The 5,418-nt window shown below is 41.4% G+C and overlaps 1 long non-coding RNA gene across 1 annotated transcript; it reads left to right on the top strand.

Annotated features, from left to right (window-relative positions):
* Positions 1-4,156: 4,156 nt before the first annotated feature.
* LOC131002904 (uncharacterized) lies at positions 4,157-4,999 on the top strand. The gene is made up of 2 exons (XR_009094456.1): positions 4,157-4,620; positions 4,709-4,999. It is a non-coding gene; the product is annotated as an uncharacterized LOC131002904 (long non-coding RNA).
* The last annotated feature ends 419 nt before the right edge of the window (positions 5,000-5,418 follow it).

The following is a 5,418-nucleotide window of genomic DNA, read 5'->3' as shown; positions in this document are numbered from 1 at the left end:
TCCGTACTAATGCTTAGTTAGAAACAACATAAATAAAAAAACATAGTCATTGGAACAAATTATCGTTTCCGGAGTACATCCACAAGCTAAAAACTATCAAATCTGTGAACTCTGAGTCGCGGTACGACTGCTCCTCGGTGACGCCAGGGGGTCCTCTTCTGGATCCTCCTCGGGGTCCTCCTCCTCATCCTCCTCGGGGTCCTCCTCCTCATCCTCGCCCGGCTCCCAGCTGGGCAACGGAGTCTCTCCCTGGCCCTCGCCTGTCTCCTGCATGATCTGGGCTGAGCGGAAGATATCGTCCGCAATCTCACGGATCGGATCGTCTCTGGTGCTGATCCTGGCCGTGGCACGAGGCTTGATCGGAGCTGGAGTTGGCACGGGCTCGGGATGAGTACTCCTCATCGTACCATACGGTACTGTACCATCATCCTCCTGCATAGGGGCTTTGCCCCTATCTATGAACTCCCTCAGGTTGGACATGACCCTGTCAGCGTTGGCCATGGCAGTCGAAAGCCTTGCTTCTGCCGTAGGTATCATTGGTGGTGGAGGAGTAGCAGCTCGGATCGCTGAGTCAGGAGGCGATGGGAAATCCCTGCGAGCCCGTGGACGAGAAGGGCCTGCCTCGTCATCGTGCCTACCACGGCGCCCTAGAACTGAGGCTCGTGGTGGAGGATCTCGGGGCAAGGCCATCGAGGGCTCGGGAGCAGTAGTGGGTGCTTCCGCTGGCAAAGGCGTCCCCATTTGTACGTAGTCTCCCGGAAGGATGTAGGGCCCTAGAGGGGCGCGGCCCCACAAAGTGAAACAGATCTGAAGTTCCGCAATAAAGCTAGGGAAGTCTCCCATGAGGTCGTGGTAATCTTCTCGGCGAAAGATGTAGTGGGCAGAGATCTGCCTAGCCCATCCCTGCCACTCGGAAGGTAACAGTAAGATCAACCTCTGGATACCGTCATAACCTGATACTCCATGTGCACTCGCCTCGACCCAGTGTCTGTGAAAACCTGCGAGGAACTGTCCGAGGTTATCCCCGTGACATGGAGCATAGGTGCGGTAGGACCGCTCGACCTCCTCTGGACTAGTCCATGGGGGCAGTGGTCGTCGTCGGGTGAAAACAGTCCTCGCCATCTAACAAAGGAAGTTCTATCGTCAAAAGTAGCACACGACAAGTAACTTAAGGCGATAAGGTTCTAAATATCTAAAATCGGAAAACAAGTTTGGTTTAATAACCATAACGTGCAAAAACACCTCATCATCTAAATCTAGCATTTACACAAGCCATACAGGTTCTTAATACTTAATCACAGATTACCTAATTCGACTATCATATAGTTCTAGTGTCGTTGTTTACCGAACTTAGGGCTTGTTATGTGATGATGATATTTTCTTAAATCTAGCAACGAGCACTAAAAGTTTCAACAAAATAAGTTCAAAAGGCCAAGCTAATTCGAGATCTCATCGTAGAAAAACACTCGAATATTTAAGCTATGCCCATGCCATCAACGTACTATTGGCGTTCGTTACGCTGCTCAATCTTCATGCTCGTGGTTTCATCATGCGACCCTTCGTGTAATTCTTCTTTCTCTATTTCGACCGTCATTGTCGATGTCATCGTAACATGAAGAAAAAGTTAAGGCATCTCCCTAAGTTCTCTTCTATGTTCCGTCGTGAGAGTGAGCATATATAACTTAACAGTTCTAAGTTCTTGTGATTCATACCATAGTCATACTTATTCATGCTTCATACATTTCAAGAAATTAACTTAATTAAAACTTGAAAGTACTTACCATAACCTCCGTTGAGCGTGACGAGATGTAGTGCCAAGCTTTTGTCAACTAGTTCAAAGTGTATTTACTTACTTAATCTAAACTCAACTTAGAAGGAATGAGTAGTACTCAGAGCAAAAGAAATGCTCTGATACCATTCTGTCACGACCGCACTTGCTAAGGATAGCAAATTCGGGAAAACCGCGACTAAGGGAGGGAATTTAGGAGCGGGAGTAAGAAAGGGCATATTCGTTTTCTTGATGACTCGACTTGTATAAAGAAATCAATCGAAATATCTAGATATCAATGAAGGCCACAAGGGGACCGTACATAATATTATCCCAAAACGGGGTACTCAATGGTTTTAGTGCATTATTAAATAATACATATTGTTTGACAAATGACATAATATCTTAACATAATCAGTGTTCGCAGCGGAATAACAATTTGAGTATATGTATGAAGACATATACTCTACTCTGAGGTAATCATCCTAGTTTGACAAGGCTCCGCTTGCACACTACATCCTCGATCACCGCTCAACCTGCACATTTAAAAATACATGCAGGGCTAAGTACAAAAGTACTTAGTGGACACTTGCCGAAATTTACATACATGCATAATATTTTATTGTCAAGCCTTTCAACAGTAGTAAGATACGAGGGTTTTCCTTTAAAGACTCGTATTTACCAAACATAATATCATTTCTTTCATCAATAACCCGCGCAGGTATTTATATCATTAATCACCATATCAGTAACTCGTGCCGAGAGGGAGGCCTCCCTCTACGGACACTATGATCGGACAACCCGCTAGATGACTCACGATCACAAGGTGTACACTAATTCCGAAGGGATTTGCGGTCCCATCCAGAATCCGAATTCGATTAACATCAGATAGGCAATTAATAATAAAACATAAAGCATTTAGGCATTGACAATATCATTTAAATTCATAAGCATAAAGTCTTAGCAATTCTAATATATATGGTTTTAATTTATACGTAGAAAGCCCACCTGAATAGCAGACTCACGGTTTAGCTCTAACTCTGGTGCTTGACCTTTAATTCGAGAAAATAAAATAAGATTCTAATTCTCGAAAAATCTCAATAAATGAGGATGCGTGAAATGATTATGCATGACTCATATTCCTTTAATTAAATTATGAGATGCTAATCCTATTTAAGGAATTAAAGCTCGTCTTATGAGGTCGGATTATTAATCTTATCTCGTCAAAACCTTGAACTCAAAACATTATCACATAACTATCATTTAGGTTCGAAACTATTTATTCGAACATCAACATGCACATTAATCATAACTCGTTCTATTTATGTCATCAAGTCAAATATTCCGTCATCTAAAAACAAATCCTATAATATTACATAGATAAATTATATCATCATAGATCATGCTTTCTTATATTTAAAATCATTTAATCATTTTCAAATAATCCATATTAATAAGTCATTTGAAAAGAATCAATTTAAATGAGAGTTTAACTCAAAATATTTTATTTTATAATCCATTTATAAATACTTGAAATAAAGAACTCCATTTAAATAATTAATTTAAAGGTCAATATATAATTAAATTAATCAAGCTCAATTTAAATTAATAATTAAGAGCTCAAATAATTTAAATAGATATAAGCCCAAATTAATTAGATAAATTAAGTCTATCATATTTTTCTTTGAATAAGGCCCAAACATATTGAGGCCCAAGATAATAAAATCATGAAGCCCAATAAGAGAGCCCATCATCACCCTTAAAATAATTAGTAAATTTTAATATTAATCACTAATTAAAATAATTAGGATTAATACAGAAGCCTAAAATAATAATTCTTATTGGGTTAAATAAATAAATTTCATTGGACTTAATCAATTAAATCGTAGGAGCCCAAGTAATATAAATTCGAGACCCATTATTAATAAATAATAGGAATCCAAGTAATAATTAATGTGGACTGGAAAGAATTAATCTTAGTCCAATAGACACTTTAATCGGCCCAAATGACGAATTAACAGCTGGGCTGAACTAAACAAATCTGAAACAGGCCCAATAGAATTAAATAAATTCCAGCCCAAGAACATTAAATAAATTCGGCCCAGTTAGAAATAAAAAGATGGCCCAATGAATTAATCCCCAACCCAATAAATAAAATGAATTAGGCCCAATAAAAGAGTCCAAAAATTCTCCCCATAAATCTTCACTCTCGGTTCTCTCACTACCGACAATTCTCCTCTCTCTCTCTCTCTAAATTATCGGTTCTCTCCCTTTCTCTTTTTTTTTTTATTAAAGCAGCCACTCTCTCTCTCTCTCTCTCTCAATTATCAAAATTAAACTCTCTCTAAATTCTCTCTCTCAGCTCAATCATCTCTCTCTCACTGCTCATCATCTCTCTCTCTCGCTCATCATCTCTCTCTCTCGCTCGATCAGCCGTCGCCGCGGAATTCGCCGGAGGAGCAGCGGCGATAGGCCGCGCCACCCTCGGCTCTCCCTTCACTCACCGAAACCCGGCGCCCCTGTAACGCCTCGAGCTCCACCATCTGCGATCGGTTCAGCGGGTACAGCGCCACCCCGAAGAGCGCCCGCAGCCGCCTGCACCGCCCCGGCCGCCATCTCCCTCCGGCGAACTGACAGCGGTAAGCCGCCGTCCGTTTCAGAACCCAGACCCCAAATCGTAGCTATGGCTGGCGCTGCTCGCCACCGGGAAGACCTCGGAGACACCGGAATCAGCGACTCCAGCAGCAGCACGCACGCCCACCCCTCTTCTCCTTCGGCCACCGCGACCAGCCACCAGGTGTCGCCACCCTCGACTCCCTCGCCTTTCTCTCTGGATCGACGGGCAGCCTAAGGTAAGCCCTAATTTCTTCTTTTTCTATTTTCCCCCTTTTTCCATTTTTAAATTAAAAATCTGAAATTCCTCTTTCCCTTTCTTGGCAGATCGGAGACAACGGCAGGTTCACCGCCGCCGCTCCGTCGCCGGCGACGAGCCACCGCGGCTGCCGCCTCCCTCTGATTTCGACTCACACACACAGTAGGTTCAAGCCACAATTTAGTTCACAAAATAGCATAGGATTTTGAGCAGAAATCAAATACTGTAAATGCTTATTGAAAATCTGAAATTCTTTTCTTGAAACTGAACTAGTCTGTAAATTTCAGTTCATATGTGCATATGTAATCATGTTGTGAAATATCAGAACAGCCGTATGAATTGGTATGAATTGGTGGTTCCCTGAGGGTGATGATACCTTGAGTAGGTGGATAATAGTCTCTGCAGATATTGTATATCACAAAAATTAGGAATCAATTTGGGAAGAGAATGAAAAGATGCAGAAATTTCTTTGTTGCATTACCTTAAAATTGGCTGTGAAATTGGGCTGCAGTAGTTGAAAATGGTGGTGTGAGAATGGTGAAAGTGGCTGTGGTTTTAAAGAAAAATGGGGAGCGTGGAAATGGTATGAACATAGGAATTCTTTTTCAGCTACTTTGTATGACTGAAGAATTTCTTCAGCATGCGTAGTAAGAATTTCTTCAGCATGCTTAGGATTCAGCATGCTTAGGATTATTCAACTTTAATCATTAAAAAAAATCTAAGAAATTAATATATTAATTATATGGTTTCCAAACTCATTTAAATACATTAAGACATA

This window comes from Salvia miltiorrhiza, unplaced genomic scaffold, assembly GCF_028751815.1.
Source record: "Salvia miltiorrhiza cultivar Shanhuang (shh) unplaced genomic scaffold, IMPLAD_Smil_shh fragScaff_scaffold_32:::fragment_2:::debris, whole genome shotgun sequence".
Classification (NCBI taxonomy): domain Eukaryota; kingdom Viridiplantae; phylum Streptophyta; class Magnoliopsida; order Lamiales; family Lamiaceae; genus Salvia; species Salvia miltiorrhiza.
Note: the sequence above shows the minus strand (reverse complement) of the source record. Positions and strands in the feature narration are given on the sequence as shown.